Source organism: Oryx dammah, unplaced genomic scaffold (assembly GCF_014754425.2).
Source record: "Oryx dammah isolate SB20612 unplaced genomic scaffold, SCBI_Odam_1.1 HiC_scaffold_11203, whole genome shotgun sequence".
Classification (NCBI taxonomy): domain Eukaryota; kingdom Metazoa; phylum Chordata; class Mammalia; order Artiodactyla; family Bovidae; genus Oryx; species Oryx dammah.
Window position 1 is genome coordinate 514,841 of NW_024080596.1, and position 20,065 is coordinate 534,905.

The window sequence follows — 20,065 nt, forward strand, 5'->3', positions numbered from 1 at the left end:
TACCAAGGTATTCATATAGGTTTGCTGAATATTATGGAAATATTTTGGCCTCTTTCAAAGCTTGGTCTGGTAGCAGGAGATAAAATTTGTACTATGGAGATCATCAGATAGACAAGTAAAATAGCTTCTCGGTTCCTAACTAATGTATCTTTCTTTGAGATCTGAAGTTTGATGACATCTTAATATACATCATTTGGTCTGACTCTTTTCCAGCTTTATGTTTATATTTGGTTTGGTACAGAGACTGACTTTCATGACAGATTCTCAAATGTTATTTTTGCATTGACAGAAAACAGATTTTCTAGGTAGATTGTGATAGAGTTTGTGATAGATTTTTGGATGCCTGGGCTGTTGTGCCTATTTCTATCTAAAGCATCACTATCTAAAGCAAACAATGGATCCATTTATTCCCAAATCAACTGCATTAATACAAAAATTACTGTCAAAGGAAACATTGGAACAGAATAGAAAGTGTATATAAACTCAAAAGTTTGTTTGTATGTTTTAGCCAATTAGCAAACAAATTGTAGCTAGGTATTGGATGCATAATAAATATAAGCAAAAATCACAAAGATAAATATTAAGGATATGCATTTTATTAGTAGCATTGTTAAGAACAATAATATCTAGCAATAATCCAGAATCTTATCATCATAAGAGAGGAAAATAAATAACTACTTAATCATAAAAGCATGTAGAATAAAGCATGCATTGTGTGATTTGGTTGTCTTGGATCTTATTTCAAGGATATTTGTAGAAAGCTATCTACTACATACTTTTATCTCTTCAAACTAGAGGATTTTGGTAAAAGCTTCATCATGCTAAACAATTCTGAGATTTCTCAACTCTTAATCTCCAGTTTCTATGATAGTTGTTAATAATGCTTAGTTATATCTCTTTCTTTGATATTTCATAGTTGTAGCAAAATTTTGTGTGTTAAAGAGATTCTAAGGCAGTAAAAATATTCTATATGATGTATGTTCTGTATGACGCATATATGTCATTATATGTTTGTCCAAAACCACAGAATATACAACCTCATGAGTGAATCTTACTGTAATCTATGGACTTTGAGTTATTATGACATATCAGGAGTGCTATTATGTCTGACCCTTTGTGGCCCATTGGACTGTAGCCAACCAGGTTTTTCTGCCCATGGAATTTTCCTGGCAAGAATACTGGAGTGGGGAGGCATTTCCTACTCCAGGGGATTTTCCAGACCCAGGGATTGAACCTATGTCTCTTGCATCTCCTGAATTGGCATACATGCCAATTATTTGCCGCTAGCACCACCTAGGAAGCAATGGCAACCCACTCCAGTACTCTTGCCTGGAAAATCCCATGTACAGAGGAGCATGGTAGGCTGAAGTCAATGGGGTCGCTAAGAGTCAGACACGACTGAGAGACTTCACTAACACTTTTCACTTTCATGCATGGGAGAAGGAAATGGCAACCCACTCCAGTGATCTTGCCTGGAGAATCCCAGAGATGGGGGAGCCTCGTGGGCTGCCATCTATGGGGTCTCACAGAGTCGGACACGACTGAAGAGACTTAGCAGCAGCAGCAGCAGCCACCTAGGAAGCACAAAGTTCTCAGTTATAACATATATACCACTCTAGTGGGAATACTGATTATGGGAGAGGCTATGTATGTGTTGGGTAGAGATATACATGATATCTCTGTACTTTTCTCTGTTTTTCTCTGAACTTAAAATTGAATTTAAAAAAAAAAAAAGTCCTAAACAAATCTGGTATGTTTTATAAAACTCTGGTGTTAGGTCTTGCAAGTGTGAGTCATTTTAAAAGATGTTGAGTGCAAACTGTTGCTAGTGATGATATGATTGCATGTAATACTTCAGCATTTGGCAATGTCTACCTGCAATAAAGCAGAGACTAAAACTCAAAAATGAAATTCCTAGGTATTGGTCAATTTGTTACTAAATCATAAAGGGAAAGTTGGTGAATCTCAAAAGAAAATCAGTCTTTTTGTCACTAAAGTGAATATCAAAATTGTAAAAGTGTAAGTGTCTGTGAGAGCTTTTTTTTTTTTATTAATATAATTTATTTTTTTTACTTTACAGTTCTGTATTGGTTTTGGCATACATTGATATGAATCCTTGTTAACTGTAACTTTAGAACTCCATTTTATTTTCTTTCCTGGATGTCTGTTATGGTATGAAAATTAAAGATTTAAACTAATTGAGAGGATTTTTCAAGGCTCTTTTATGCTCTTTTGGTGAAATTCTTGTTCCTGTCATTGAATAGATAAATTGGGAATTCTCTAACTGAGAATGAAAACTAAAAGTACCTCCTGCTACTGTTAGAACTATGACTCTCTGTAAAATAAATGCTGCAAGTCACTTTGAGAATAAGCAAATAATGATATGACCATATACAGAAACCATCATGGGGGTAAATGTGTGAATACTATTTAGAGATATTAAAGTGCACTCTGAGGTGTGGGCTTGTGTCATGTCTCATTGTGAGTTTTCAGTATAAAACTGATTACAGGAGAGACAAGCATCAGGGAAATCTCAGAAATTTTAGAAAATTTTCCACTATAAATTTTGATGCAGTACAATGACTTTTTTTTCCTTGCAGTGGTAGTGTAAAATCTTTGCAAGTTCCCATCTGAGGTCCCTTGAAATTAACATACAGCCATGATGAAAACATCAAAGACTTTCCTCCTGTAATTTTCAGGCCCATTTTATCAGTTTTCTGACTGTGATGTCAGTTGTTAGGATTCTATAAAAGTTTCATTTAACCTCACCAAAGACTTCTACATTTGAGTTGTCATCATAGGGCTTGTATCCCAGAAGTTGCCTATCTGGCATATGATCAACAAGAGCATGTACTTAAGTCTTTGTGTTATCATTTTGCCCTAGCCTTGATATATGTAGCAATAAACTACTTAGAAAATAGTTGAGAACTTAAAAGTTCTTTAATCTGTTGATCATTCTTAATTGTGTGTTCTACTATGGTAAAAATAATTGTTTCCAGAAACGTAAAAACCAAGACTTCCCTGGTGGTCCAGTGGATAAAACTCTGAGCTTAAAGGCATGGGCCTTTGGTTTGATTATTGGTCGGGGAATTAGATCCCACATGCCACAATTATGAGTTTGAATGTCACAACTAAAAGATTCTGCATGCTGTGATAAAGACTGAAGATCTTATGTACCACAACTAAGACCCAAAGCAACCAAATAATAAATAAATAAATATTTTTTAAAAAGTAAAAATCCATGGACTACCTCCAAAATATACTGGCTAACTGCATATATGGATCCTCTGGTTAATCACAAATTTAGGTATAATTTAAATTTAAATATAATGATTTCTTCCATCTAGTCTGACTTTGCCTCTGGCAAGTGTTCATGTACTAGGGATAGCTGAATACTTATTATGTCATTTTTTTCTGATATTTTCTTGTTTCATACACATAAACCAACTAAATTATGAATTTTCTAGTGGTATTCTATACAAATATGTTTAGTGTATAAATCATTCTTGGAAAAAGACTAGGTAACTGGATAGTCACTTCTGGAAATAAAAGAGTTGCTGTTGTTTATCAGTTGCTGATTCATGTCCAATTCTTTGCAACCTCATGGACTGCAGGGCTCCTGCAGGGCTCCAGTCTTTCCTATCTTCCTAAATTTGCCCAAACTCATGGCCATTGAGTCAGTTGATGCCATTCAACCATCTCATCCTCTGTCATCTCATCCTCTTCTTCTGCCCTCAATCTTTCCATCATTAGGGTGTTTTTCTATGAATCAGCTCTTCACATCAGGTGGCCAAAGTACTCGAGCTTCAGCATCAGTCCTTTCAATGAATATTCAGTGTTGACTAACTTTAGGATTGACTGGTATGATCTCTTTCCTCTCCAAGCGACTCTCAAGAGTCTTATCCAGCACCATAGTTCAAAAAGAACCAATTCTTTGGTGCTCAGCCTTCTTTATGGTCCAACTCTCATATCCATGACTACTAGAGAAACCATAGCTTTGACTATACAGACCTTTGTCGGCAAAGTGATGTCTGCACTTTTTAATATACTATTTAGGTTTGTCATAGCTTTTCTTTCAAGGAACTAGCATTTTTTAATAGAAGAGTGCCACAATTTAAAATAATACTCCTATGAATTGAAATGTGGGTGGTAATAGGATTCTAAGGATGAAAGCTTGTGTGCTGAGAAATGTTGTATATTTTTGGTGAGTGACAAGGTTTTCTCAATTTAATTATTTTAATTGGAGGATAATTGCTTTACAATATTGTGTTGGTTTCTGCCATATACCAACATGAATCAGCCATAGATATACATATGGAATGACAAGGTTTGAACGACATGAAGGAAAAGTCTCTCAAACCAAGTCAGCAAGGGTTTCCAAAGTCTAGTAGAATAATGGTTTACCTGTGTCTTCCCTGAGAAAAGGTGAATTTTGAAATTAGGTCAATAAAAAGTGGTAATAAACTATTAGTCTCTAATGACTTTTATGTGCTGAGTAGAGACACCGAAGGTTTGCACAGAATTTCTTAAACACAAATATGTAGAAAGGTTTTGGATTATGTATAATATTTGAAACATGAAAAGCTGCATCCTTGGGATAAATGAAGGCCTACATCATGAAATTAGTCTTAACAAAATTAATACATTTCTTGAAAGACATTATCTTTTCTGAGTTAGATCAATGAGTGAACAGTTAAACTTTATCGATAGCAAGTTGTTTTTCAGTTGCCCAGTCATGTCTGATTCTTTGTGACCCCATGGACTGCAGCACTCCAGGCTTCCCTGTCCTTCACCATCCCCCAAAGTTTGCTCAAACTCATGTCCTTTGAGTCAGTGATGCCATCCAAACATCCCATCCTCTTTCATCCCCTTCTCTTCCTGTCTTCAAACTTTCCCAGCATCAAGGGATTTTCTAATGAGTCAGTTCTTCACATCAGATGGCCAAAGTATGGAACTTCAACTTCAGCATCAGTCCTTCTAATGAATATTCAGGATCGATCTCCTTTAGGATAGACAGGTTTGAACTCCTTGCAGACCAAAGGACTCTCAAGAGTTTTCTCCAACATCACAGCTCAAAAGCATCGATTCTTCAGTGTTCAGCCTTCTCTGTGGCCTAACTCACACATCCATACGTGACTACTAGAGAAACTATAGTTTTGACTATACAGAGCTTTGTCAGGAAAGTAATAATGTCTCTGTTTTTTAATATGCTGTCTAGGTTGCCCATATCTCTTCTTCCAAGGAGCAAGCATCTTTTAATTGTGTGCCTGCATTCACCATATGAAGTGATTTTGGAGCCCAAGCAAATAAAGTCTGTCACTGTTTCTATTGCTTCCCCATCTATTTCCCATGAAGTGATGGGACCGATGCCATGGTTTTCATTTTTTGAATGTTGAGTTTTAAGCCAACTTTTCACTCTCCTCTTTCACCTTCATCAAGAGGCTTTTTATTTCCTCTTAACTTTCTGTCATAAGGGTGGTGTCATCTGCATATCTGAGGTTATTGATATTTCTCCTGGCAATTAATAGTAAAGAGAACATTTCAATTTTAGAACATAGTCATAATTCATCCACATATTGTGCATGAGTAGAATCACAGGAAAACTTTAGTCCTTCAAGTCCTGGTTAAAGGCATATAAAAATTTGTAGCAGTCTTAATAAATCCCAGAGAAGGCAATGGCACCCCACTCCAGTACTCTTGCCTGGAAAATCCCATGGGCGGAGGGGCCTGGTAGGCTGCAGTCCATGGGGTTGCTAGGAGTCGGACACGACTGAGCGACTTCACTTTCACTTTTCACTTTCATGCATTGGAGAAGGAGATGGCAACCCACTCCAGTGTTCTTGTCTGGAAAATCCCAGGGATAGAGGAGCCTGGTGGGCTTCAGTCTATGGGGTCACACAGAGTTGGACATGACTGAAGTGACTTAGCAGTAGCAGCAGTAATAAATCCCAGAGGAATAACTGTCTAATATATGGTTGAAAAGGAAGGATAGAATTAACTATCTTTATCTAAAAGAATCCAAATGAGGTAGAACACAAACTTTCATTGCAAATTATGTAGAGTCAGATTATACTGAGAATAGATACTATTCAGGCATGTTCCCCAGAAGAGAAGGGCATACTTATCTTATTTATGGCCCTAAAATTATAAAGTATCTATATTATTTCCCATTGAATGACAGTTTGTGTATTACAATGGTTTCCAGTTTCAGAGAATATTGTGCAAGTTTAGTTAAATATTTAATTTGGTTGATCTAATTCTTGAGAAGTTCTGGTACAGTAATTTCCCATAGCAATAGAATTTTTGTTTTGTTATAAGGCTGACACATCATATTGAACTTAAACATACTCTTAGTTTAAAAACAAATAATATGAATAGGTAACAATTCAAAAGGGCTAGTTCTTGATTTTAAGTAGTAGAGATTTTAGGAATTTTCAGGAAAAGGACATCAAGAAATCACTTAATTAGGCAATTCTATTGTCCATGTAAAATCCTTAACAAGTCCTTGAGCAGATATCATGTAGCAGGGAAGAATGCTCTTTAAATATTTGTGAGGGACAGCTATGTGCTAAGATCTGGAGAATGCAAAGCATTTAGAGATAACCATACAGCATTTTTTTGTTAATTCTCTGGTAGAAATTGTGCAACAATAGAGGGCTTTATAAATTGGCATAAAGGGTGCAACAAAGATTTGTAAGCTTATCTTTTTTAGTGATATTTTTTTCTTGTGCATTAAACAGTAAGATGAAAAAAGGCTGTGATATTGTCACTACAGAAACCCAGTTGAACTCTTGCCTTTTTCCTCCCCACTTCAGTTCTTTAGGTAATGCTTGAAAATGTTTTTATAATATATTTCCAGCTTGAAGTTGGTTCAATATCTCTGAGAAATTCACATCTCTCCAGGATCTAGAATATGACCTCATTTACAAATAAGATCTTATAGATATAAAAGAAAGGAGAGGGAGACTTTGACACTGAAGCACACAGAGAGAAAGGTCATATGAAAACAAAGGCAGAGATGGGAATTAATGTGGCCACAACCCAATGAGCTCCAGTGATTGTCAGAAAAAGAAGAGAAAAAAAAATTGAATTCTCCCTCAAAAACTTCAGAAGGAGCCAACCCTGCTGACACCTTAATTTGGAGTTCTAGTTGCTAGAACGGAGAGAGTACATTTGTGTTGTGTTAAGTACATCTGTGGTAATTTGTGTTGGCAATACTGATGGAAACTAATACACCACATACAATTTTACATATCCCTTTATGAAAACATTCCCCTCTTAGATTTAGTAACTGGGAAGATTTGCATCTGGTTGTCTTAACTTTAAGACCATTATTTTCTGTTTTTTGTTTCTGAATCGTAGTTGACTTTTCTTTTATTGCTCTTTTGAAATGTTTAAACAAATGATCTGACAATGGAGATATTTCTTATCTGATCTATTTTCTGTTTACATTTTAATTCACTTATTCACTTAAATCTAGCTAAAAGCTATTCACAAAATGTGAGGTACAGAACTGTTGTCATAACTGCTACTTCTGAATATCCTTTTAAAGAACTAAGGAGCCTAACTATGAGTTTTTAAACAAACCTCAAATTTTTGGATCTCATAACTGAATTAAAACCCAGTCAATTTTCACAAAAATTTTCTAGAAATAACTGTTAAAACTCCGTATCTAACATCTACAGTTTTTTGAAACCTCTGACTTCTACAAGTATATGGTTTCTTAATTCTTCCAGACCTGTTTTTTTTTTTTTTCCATTATTTTTTCCTACTGATGGTCCTTCTAACATATGAATCTATAGCATTGATTGGATCCTTTAGATTTTGTGCTGCTAAAAATATTCTAAACTCTTATGCTTGTTTCTAATTGTATAGGCACTAACACATTTTTTGAAAATGACGCTGAGTACACACAAAAACTATGGCTAAAAATCAGCCATGAATAATTTTTTCTCTTATAACAAGGGTTTATCATTAACAGGCAGAGAGAAATCAGGATTTTTAATTAATCATAAGGGGAGAGAAAAAGGATAAGAACAGAGGTATTGGAGGATATGTTACAGGAGAAGAAAAATCATGAAACAAACACATTGAGATCCAGGCTGTAGTTTGAGATGACGTGATAGAGAAACAGTTTTAGTTACTCAGATTGTTTATTTGCCTTGGATAAGCCAAAGAACTGATGCTTTTGAACTGTGGTGTTGGAGAAGACTCTTGAGAGTCCCTTGGACTGCACGGAGATCCAACCAGCCCATCCTAAAGGAGAGCAGTCTTGGGTGATTGGAAGGACTGATGTTGAAGCTGAAACTCCAATACTTTGGCCACCTGATGCAAAGAGCTGATTCATTTGAAAAGACCCTGATGCTGGAAAAGATTGAAGGGGACAGCAGAGGACGACATGGTTGGATGGCATCACCGACTCAATGGACATGAGTTTGGTTAAACTATGGGAGCTGGGGACACGACTGAGTGACTGAACTGAACTGAACTGAAGGACTTTACTAAATAAAAAATTCTGAGTTTTTTGGAAACATCTTTATTCCAATAAAAATGTAGATATTAAATATTTGAAATTTTACTATTTTCATTTTAATGAACTTCATAGATATTTTTATGCATATCACAATCTCCCTAAATAGCTATTCTAATTTTGAATTATTATCATAGAATGAAGAAAGATAAGCCCATGAATTAAATTTTGAGCACAAAAGCATTTAAGTTACAGGAGACTGGAGCATGGACCTAAACCAAGATGATTCTAAGAGCAATAAATAATCTTTTAAGTAAATTACTACATTGCTTAGATCCCTAAATTAACAGATAGCCATTTCCATTTGCACACCTTTAAATTTTGCAATCCTCATCCAAAACAAACTTTGGAAAGATCTCTTTATGTATAACATTCTTATGGACAAAATGAGATAACTTAGGAATTCCTAATTCTCATAAAATCTTGATAGATGATCCAAGACAAAGCTTGTCCTATAAAGATGCCAGTTTGATGAGAACTCCTAATCTTGTCAGTCTTCAGGGCCAGCTTCTACAGAGCTATGTTCTAACATCAGATCTATGTTCACTTTCTTTGATATATATATATATATATATATATATATATATATATATATATATATTTCTTTTTTTTTTTGCAACAAAGAGTAACAAGGACCAACAGAGAAATAAACAGCAGTGCTGTCAGTAACAAAGCAGTTTTCCATGAAGGATTAGAGTTTTTAAATCTGATAAGATATTCAAAAGGTAGATAAATTTGTCCCTTTATTCTTAAAAGAGAAAATAAAATTATCATTTTATTTATTTATTTATTTTTTAGAGTTTAATGAAAAGAAATTGGATCTCAGATCTAACATAGCCTTTACTTGACTTTTTTTTTTTCAAAGTTTTCCAACCTACTTTCTTTTTATTTATTTATTTATTTATTTTTTATTTTACTTTACAATTCTGTATTGGTTTTGCCATACATTGACATGAATCCACCACGGGTGTATATGTGCTCCCAAACATGAGCCCCCCTCCCACTCCCCTCCCCACAACATCTCTCTGGGTCATCCCCGTGCACCAGCCCCAAGCATGCCATATCCTGCATCGGACATAGACTGGCGATTCGATTCTTACATGATATTATACATGTTTCAATGCCATTCTCCCAAATCATCTCACCCTCTCCCTCTCCCTCTGAGTCCAAAAGTCTGCTATACACATCTGTGTCTTTTTTGCTGTCCTGCATACAGGGTCATCATTGCCATCTTTCTAAATTCCGAATATATGTGTTAGTATACTGTATTGGTGTTTTTCTTTCTGGCTTACTTCACTCTGTATAATGGGCTCCAGTTTCATCCATCTCATCAGAACTGATTCAAATGTATTCTTTTTAATGGCTGAGTAATACTCCATTGTGTATATGTACCACAGCTTACTTATCCATTCATCTGCTGATGGACATCTAGGTTGTTTCCATGTCCTGGATATTATAAACAGTGCTGCGATGAACATTGGGGTACATGTGTCTCTTTCAATTCTGGTTTCCTCGGTGTGTATGCCCAGCAGTGGGATTGCTGGGTCATAAGGCAGTTCTATTTGCAATTTTTTAAGGAATCTCCACACTGTTCTCCATAGTGGCTGTACTAGTTTGCATTCCCACCAACAGTGTAGGAGGGTTCCCTTTTCTCCACACCCTCTCCAGCATTTATTGCTTGCAGATTTTTGGATCGCAGACATTCTGACTGGTGTGAAGTCGTACCTCATTGTGGTTTTGATTTGCATTTCTCTGATAATGAGTGATGTTGAGCATCTTTTCATGTGTTTGTTAGCCGTCCGTATGTCTTCTTTGGAGAAATGTCTATTTAGTTCTTTGGCCCATTTTTTGATTGGGTCGTTTATTTTTCTGGAATTGAGCTGCAGGAGTTGCTTATATATTTTTAAGATTAGTTGTTTGTCAGTGGCTTCATTTGCTATTATTTTCTCCCATTCGAAAGGCTGTCTTTTCACTTTGCTTATATTTTCCTTTGTTGTGCAGAAGCTTTTAATTTTAATTAGATCCCATTGGTTTATTTTTGCTTTTATTTCCAGAATTCTGGGAGGTGGACCATAGAGGATACTGCTGTGGTTTATGTTGGAGAGTGTTTTGCCTATGTTCTCCTCTAGGAGTTTTATAGTTTCTGGTCTTACATTTAGATCTTTAATCCATTTTGAGTTTATCTTTGTGTGTGGTGTTAGAAAGTGATCTAGTTTCATTCTTTTACAAGTGGTTGACCAGTTTTCCCAGCACCACTTGTTAAAGAGATTGTCTTTACTCCATTGTATATTTTTGCCTCCTTTGTCAAAGATAAGGTGTCCATATGTGTGTGGATTTATCTCTGGGCTTTCTATTTGGTTCCATTGATCTATATTTCTGTCTTTGTGCCAATACCATACTGTCTTGATGACTGTGGCTTTGTAGTAGAGCCTGAAGCCAGGCAAGTTGATTCCTCCAGTTCCATTCTTCTTTCTCAAGATTGCTTTGGCTATTCGAGGTTTTTTGTATTTCCATACAAATCTTGAAATTATTTGTTCTAGTTCTGTGAAAAATATCGCTGGTAGCTTGATAGGGATTGCATTGAATTTGTAAATTGCTTTGGGTCTTACATTTGAACAAACCTCTGGAGCAGGAGACTCAGGAACACATGAGATCTTCCATATCAAGAGTATTGAACTATGGAAGCAAAATTGTCTTAACAGGTTGTTGGCTGAACCTTGAGGTTCAGAATTATCAAACTTCAACTCAGTAAAAGATTACCAGAAAGTCCCATTTGGCCAAGCAAAGATGATCTTATTAGGCCTTTTCAGAATCTTAATAGATCTCAGAAGAGAAAGTCAGGGAAGTCATAGTATTTTTAGACCCTGGGCTGGATGAATTTAAGTCAGGTCTTGCATAGTAAGGAACTGGCTAGAATTGGGCACGTTTTGTGATATAATAACTGAATTGGTGAGAATCTTCAGAGAAGCCATGAGTCTTCAGTCTTCAGAAAAGCCATGATGGATAAACTGCTATTTTTAATAATCAGCTCAATTGTTTTTGGTTCACAGTCTTATCTTCAATTAGCAAGTATTCTCTGGATCAAGTGTGTCTAAGTTATTTTTTATTCTCCTATGTAGTATTTAACAGAGAATCGGAAAAACATTCTGGTCCCAGAATTGTTAGATTTAGGGATGGTAAGAAATGTTGCCCTCCGTTCTCACACATGTGGATCTCTTCGTCATTTATTTGGCAGTTTATATTCTAAACAAAACATATTCAAATTTCTGCTAAGTAATATTATTTTCCTTAAGGTAAAATAATTTTTATCCTATAACTTAAAAAAATAAATAAAGAAAAAATTACCCTATTTTCCTAATGGAAAAGTACACCCAGAGATTGGGAAATCTTTGTATGATATTTGGAGATAGGGAGAGATTTAGTATAAGTTACATATCCTGACCAATTTAGTGCATACTTTTTGCACTAAATTAGGACATGAGTTTGAGTGAACTCCGGGAGTTGGTGATGGACAGGGAGGCCTGGCATGCTGTGATTCATGGGGTCGCAAAGAGTCAGACACGACTGAGCGAATGAACTGAACTGAACTGAAATGAAGGCACTGTTATACTCAATGTCACTACTAGAGTATGTAGTGTGAGAATAGCCTGTAGTAAATTTATGGTGCTTTTCATTGATATGATTATTGTTATTCTAGTGGTAGTTTTGTTTGTTTTGTGTTTATTTTTTGATAAGGGTGGATCAGTTCAGTTGAGTTCAGTTCAGTCTCTCAGTCGTGTCCGACTCTTTGCGACCCCATGAATCACAGCATGCCAGGCCTCCCTGTCCATCACCAACTCCCGGAGTTCATTCAGACACACGTCCATCGAGTCAGTGATGCCATCCAGCCATCTCATCCTCGGTTGTCCCCTTCTCCTCCTGCCCCCAATCCCTCTCAAGATCAGAGTTTTTTCCAATGAGTCAGCTCTTCGCATGAGGGGGCCAAAGTACTGGAGTTTCAGCTTCAGCATCATTCTTTCCAAAGAAATCCCAGGGCTGATCTCCTTCAGAATGGACTGGTTGGATCTCCTTGCAGTCCAAGGGACTCTCAAGAGTCTTCTCCAATACCACAGTTCAAAAGCATCAATTCTTCAGCCCTCAGCCTTCTTCACAGTCCAGCTCTCACATCCATACATGACCACTCAAAAAACTATAGCCTTGACTAGACGGACCTTAGTCGGCAAAGTAATGTCTCTACCTTTGAATATGCTATCTAGGTTGGTCATAACTTTCCTTCCAAGGAGTAAGCGTCTTTTAATTTCATGGCTGCAGTCACCATCTGCAGTGATCTTGGAGCCCAAAAAAATAAAGTCTGACACTGTTTCCACTGTTTCCCCATCTATGTCCCATGAAGTGATGGGACCAGATGCCATGATCTTCGTTTTCTGAATGTTGAGCTTTAAGCCAACTTTTTCAATTTCATCAAGAGACGTTTTAGTTCCTCTTCCCTTTCTGCCATATGGGTGGTATCATCTGCATTTCTGAGGTTATTGATATTTCTCCCGGCAATCTTAATTCCAGCTTGTGCTTCTTCCAGCCCACCGCTTCTCATGATGTACTCTGCATAGAAGTTAAATAAGCAGGGTGACACTATATAGCTTTGACGTACTCCCTTTCCTATTTGAAACCAGTCTGTTGTTCCATGTCCAGTTCTAACTGTTGCTTCCTGACCTGCATACAGATTTCTCAAGAGGCAGGTCAGGTGGTCTGGTATTCCCATCTCTTTCAGAACTTTCCACAGTTTATTGTGATCCACACAGTCAAAGGCTTTGGCATAGTCAATAAAGCAGAAATAGATATTTTTCTGGAACTCTCTTGCTTTTTCCATGATCCAGCGGATGTTGGCAATTTGATCTCTGGTTCCTCTGCCTTTTCTAAAACCAGCTTGAACATCAGGAAGTTCACGGTTCACGTATTGCTGAAGCCTGGCTTGGAGAATTTTGAGTATTACTTTACTAGCATGTGAGATGAGTGCAATAATTTTTAGAACCTTGCAAAGTAAGATGTCACATATCCAAAGTAATATGTTTCTCTAGCTCTCAATGTATGGAATCTAAGTTACCAGAGAGTAGCAAGTCAGTTAGTTTTGTATTAGCACATGGCAAGATGACTCTTATTCACAGGACAAGAACACATCATCCACACTCACAAAAATGTCAAGTTTAGAAACGAATCAATTCTAACAAATACCTGTGATGTATACTTTTATATTTTTATCATCTTCTGTCTAAATGTATAAATTTTCTTTATGAAAAGCCACCATTCATATTTTAGAACAAAGATTGCTTTATCTTCTTGAAATAATTCGATTCATACATCCATTAAGGGAATACTTTTTGGTCCATGCTTCAGTGGCATTACATGTTGCTTGTTTAAAGAGAACAAACCATTTGTATATGCTGAGTTCAATAAATTCTTCTTAACACTTCATCAAATAAAGATAAGAAAAGAGATTTCTGGAAATGAGCTAGGATTATTTTTCATCCTCTCAGCTATTTGACTACTTTAACTGCTTTGCATAAGTGATAAATGATTTGTAAAGGAGAATTATAATAATGGTGAAAATTCCTTACCTTGAAATTGATCATTGGAATTCACCAGCAGCTGTGGTTAGGTGAAAGCATTGCTTTTGAAATATATTATTCTGTGTAAAAGAGCTATATAGAAATTTATTCTTTTTAAAACATATAATTATTAAAATAGCATAGTATTTCATATATATATATATATAAAATATTTCCATAACATTTAAAGGGATTCCCAGGTGGCTCAGTTGGTAAAGAATCCAACTGCAATGCAGGGGACCCTGGTTCAATTCCTGGGTCAGGAAGACATTTAAAAGCATAGGTTCAAATATTAGAGGTGTTGTAAGCTATTGCGTAGATTATCAAGTGTCATGGAACTGCATGCAAGACCAAAAAAAAAAAAAAAGAGAGAGAATTTCTTTTCAGGCATTTTCTTCTTTTGAATATTTGAACTCCTGAATATTGAGTGGGAAATTTGCTTTCTCACTCCATGATTCATTTACACATAAACCTTTGTGAGTGGTTTCATCTAAAAGATAGCAGAATGCTTGAAATGAGAAAAAATAGCACCTCCAAAATGAGTTGTATTCAACAACAAAGTCATCAGTCATAGCATGGTTTGAAAATAGTTTCAAAATATTATTGAAAAAATCGTATAAAAAGATGTGAACTAGTCAAAATTTTGAAACTTTACAAGCATGATATTAGGCCATGTTTATATGTCTTTAGTGAAAATGAGGTACAGTTTCATTTCTCTCATTTTAGCTGTAACTTTCTTGTAAGCATTACATCCATATTGCAGTAGAGCCATTATAGCTATTTACATACTGAAATATTTTATCTCTGGGAAGCTATGGGATATCTCTTGCATCTATGATCTCTGAGTCATCAGAATGATATATTAGAATAAGAATCAAGATCTATGATAGAAATGTAACTAAGATAAAATTATCAAGGAATTGAATTAACTTGCTATAAAAATGATTTTCTGATGTTCTCCTAATCCATTATGGAAGAGCTAAGGCTTAAATTGAAATTGTTAATTAATAGGTAACTGTAAACTCTTTTTCTAAATTTAATACTATGGGACTGAAAGTTCAGGGGGACATCTTGATTTACAGAGCAAAGATATTGTAAGAAAGAATTTGGATAAGCAAAATGTAGGAAAAATGTCTCTTGAGTTGTGTAGCTTCCACTAATAATTCTGTGATATCGGTGAAATATAACATTAATGTAATTTCAGTTACTAGTTGAGCCTTTAACTCACATCTTAAACCAGCGGTGTTTCTGAACTCTAGACCAGGTAAATTTTACAAAAATGTGTGGGGATGGCAAATAAGGAGTATCCTTGGTGTACCTTCTCCTGTCTTACCCTTGTTAATATTAGATTTTTCAAGAAGATTGACAGAGAGTGGGGGAAAAATCATTTTCTACAAAATGAGAAGAGGCTTCTCCCAGTTGTCTTTAGTAAAGGTGAGAGAGATGAGAGAGAGAGCAAAAGCAAGAGTAAAGTAGTCCTTCCCCAAATGTGAAGCAGAAGCTCACTCTCATTACCAGGGGGGTTCACATAGAAAGAAGTAGGTCCAAGTGTACACCATCTCTTCTGTACACTACCAGGCACTTGGGTCCCTTTGTTGTACATGATAAGAAGTCCCAGTTTCTGTTATGGGTGTCTATTCAAATATCTTTAACCTGACCAATTAATTTGGTAAGAGGAGGAATTGATGAAATTTCTCCTAGCCAATGGAGATCTTCAGTTTCTTTCATGTTAGAGATGGCCTTACAGACTTGTAGAATTCCCTCTTGCCCATTCATGCTATGGGCTTGCCCAATCACCAGCTGGTTGGCACCAGTCTTGGAACCCCTCAGACAAAGTGGATGTCCTTACAAGGTCCCAGTCCCACCAAACAGTGAGCAGGTACTAGCTGAGGACCCTCTGCCACTCTAGCCATCTTCTTAAGGACCTTGAACCAACCACTAAAATCCAGCTACTTCCACACAAAGCAGTTCCTGACAGCCAACTGTGTCAGGGGCCAGTCTTGCCTACTAGTGCACAAATAGTAGTCAGCCCTACTACAACACAATGGTACATACAAGCTATATAGGGAGTACCTCTAGAGCAAATACCTATGGTGACCAATCAGGAATGTGCTGCTGAGCCCTATTTAAACACTCTTACATAAAGCAACCTCTCTAAAGCCAGGAAATATAACTGTCTTACCTAATATATAGAAATAAAACACAATAAGCAAGATGAGGTAATATAGAAATATGTTACAAATAAAGAGATAAAATAAACCCCAGAATAAGAATTAAACATAGTGGAGGTAAGCAATCTAACAATACAGAATTCAACCAAATCATCATCAAGAGGCCCAAGAAACATGGGATAAGAGTACAAAAACACCAAAAGAAGTTTAACAGAGAGTTAAAACATATAAAGAAGAATGAAACATAGCTGAAAATATAACAATTAAAATACAAATACAGTGGAAGGAATCAACAGTAGATTAGATGAGTAGTTCCCTGGTGGATCAGTGGTTAAGAATATGCCTTCCAATGAAGGGGACATGGATTTGGTCCCTGGTTCAGAAAGAATCCACATGCTTCAGGGCAACTACACCTGTGCAGCACAACAAAGTCTGTGCACCCTAGAGTCTGTGTTCCACAACAAGAGAAACCACCACAATGTGAATCCCGTGCAGTACAGCTAGAGAGCTACCCCACTCAATGCAACTAGAGAAAGCCCATGTGCAGCAAGGAAGACACAATACAGCAAAAATATATATAATAAAATAAATTAAAAAATAATGAAATAAATAAATTTTTAAAAACTGGTAGATTAGATGATACAGAGGAATGGATCAGTGAACTGTAAGCCAGAGTATTGGAAATCTATCCAAGCAAAAGAATTTTAAAGCAACTTTAAAGAAATGAGAAACTTCCTGGACAATATAAAGCATGATAACATTTGTATTATGGGGGGGAGGGTGGTTTCTCAGAAGGAAAAAAGACACATTGCTTGAAGACATAATAGCTGAAAATTTCATAACTCAGTAAAGGAAACAGGCATGCAATACAGGAAACACAGAGTCTCAAACATAATCAACCCAAAGAGGTCCATGCCAAAACATATTGTAACCAAGAAAAAATAAATAAATAAAAAGATATTTTAAAATAGCAATGGAGTAATAATTCATTACATATAAGATAATTCCATGAGACTATAAGACAACTTTTCAATGGAAGCACCACAAGCAAGAAGGAAGGGAAAAATAAATTTTAAAATGAGAAGAAAAATATACAGCTAAGATTATTCTACCCAGCAATGCTCTCATTTAGATTTGAAGGAGAGATAAAGAGTTTTGCAAACAGGTCTTCAATACCACTTCAAGCTTTATAAAGAATGTTAAGGGGAAATCCCTAAACAGAAATAGAAATATAAAAATTACAAGAGGAAAAATCTCAATAGTAAAGGTAAAAATGCAGTAAAGTTAGTGGAAGTGGATCAAAAACTTACAAAGCTAGTTGGATGGTTAAAAAATTAAAAAAAATAATAATCTTTACCCATACCAGGTATTTAAAGGATATACAAAACAAAAAGATGCAGCATGTAGCTGCATCAAAACTATTAAAAATGTGGAAGGACTACAATACAGAGTTGTTACAATGAATTCAAACTTAAGATATCAACTTAAAACAACCATTGTTGTTGTTGCTATTTAGTTTCTAAGTAATTTTTGACCATTTATGACACCATGGAATGCATCATGCTAGCTTCCCTCTCTCACTATCTCTCAAAGTTTGCCCAAACCCATGTCCATTGAGACGGTGATGTCATCCAACCATAATGCTCTGTCACCCCTTTCTCTGTGTGCCCTCAATCTTTCCCAGTATCAAGATCTTTTCCAGTGAGTCAGCTAAACGCATCAGGTGGCCAAAGTATTGACACTTCAGCTTCAGCATCAGTCCTTCCAATGAATATTCAAGGTAGATTTCCTTCAGGATTGACTGGCTTGATCTTGCTGTTCAAGGGACTTTCAAGAGTCTTCTCCAGCACCACAGTTTGAAAGCATTGATTTTTTGGCACTCAGCCTCATTAATGATCCAGCTATCACATCAGTACATGACTACAGGAAATACCATACCTTTGACTATATGGACCTTTGTTGGCAAAATTATGTCTCTGCTTTTTAATATGTTGTCTAGGTTGGTCAGAGCAAATATCTCTTAATTTTTTGGCTATATTCACCGTCTGCAGTGATTTTGGAGCCTAAGAAAAGAAAATTTGTCACTATTTCCACTTTTATCCATCTATCTGCCATAAAGTAATGTGACCATATACCATGGTCTTAGTTTTTCTCATGATGAGTTTTAAACCAGATTTTCACTCTTCGCTTTCACCTTCATCAAGAGGCTCTTTAGTTCCTCTTTGCTTTTGACCATTACAGTGGTATCAGCTGCATATCTGTGGTTGTTGATACCTCTCCTGGCAATCTTGATTCCAGCTTGGGATTCATCCAGCCCAGCATTTCACATGATGTTCTCTGCATATAAGTTAAATAAGCAAGGAACTTTGACATATTCCTTTCCCAATCTGAACCAGTCTGTTGTTCCAGGTCCAGTTCTAACTCTTGCTTCTTGACCTACATGCAGGTTTCTCAGGAGATAGGTAAGGTATCTGATGTTTCCATTTCATTAAGTATTTTCCACATTTTGTTGTGATTCACACAGTCAAAGGGTTTAGCATAATCAACAAAGCAGATGTAGATTTTTTTTTTTTTTCCTACAATTCCTTTGCTTTCTCTATGATCCAACAGATGTTGGCCATTTGATCTCTGGTTCCTCTGCCTTTTCTAAATCCAGCTTGCACATCTGAAAGTTCTTGATTCACAAACTTATGAAGCCTAGCTTAAAGGATTTTCAATATTACTTTGGTAGCATGTGAAATGAGCACAATTATATGGTAGTTTGAACATTCTTTGGCATTGACTTTCTTTGGGATTGGGATAAAAACTGACATTTGCTAGTAAGAAGAGATAGACAAATCATATGTATATGTATATCTATTTTCACCTCATGATAATCATAAACCAAAATCTGTGATAGGTATATACAAAAGGAAGAGAAAAAAATAGAAACATAAAATTTCAACTAATCATGAAATCATAAAAGAGAGCAAAAGAAGATTCAGATCTAGAGACACACACACATACACAAACTGGAAGAAAGTTGATAGAATTAACCTCCAATTAAAATAAATAAATTTATATTTTAAAAAAAGAAAAAAATATTCCATGAAAGTGAAAAGAAAGCAGGGGTAGTAGTATTTATATCAGACTGAATATACTTTAAACAAAGATTGTAACATGAGACAAACAGGGACTTTATGTAATAATAGAGGAATTGATCCAAGAAGATAGAACAATTGTAAATATGTGATCCCTCAACAAGGAACACTTGAATACATCAAGCAAATATTAACAAAATTAAAGGCAGTAACTTACAGTAACACAATAACAGTAGGAGACTTTAATAGTTCATTTATATAAATGGACAGATCATCTAGACAAAAAAAAATCAAGAACACAATGATGTTAAATGATTAATTAGACCAAATGGAGATAGATATAGAATACGGAACATTCTCTAAGGTAGATCACATGCTCGGTCACAGAACAAGTCTCAATAAATTTAAGAATATTGAAATCATATCAACCACATCTTCTGACAATGGTGTTACAAGAGTAGAAATCAACTATAGGAAAAAAAGCCACAAAACAAAACACGAACACATGGAAGCTAAACAATATGTTATCAAACAACTAATGGGTCACCTAAGAAATCAAAGAGGAAATAAAAAAATATTCCTTGACAAAATGAAAATTGAAGTACCATAATGCAAGATCTATGGGATATGGGAAAATAAATTTTAAGATGAAAGTTTATTTCTATACAATCCTATCTCAAT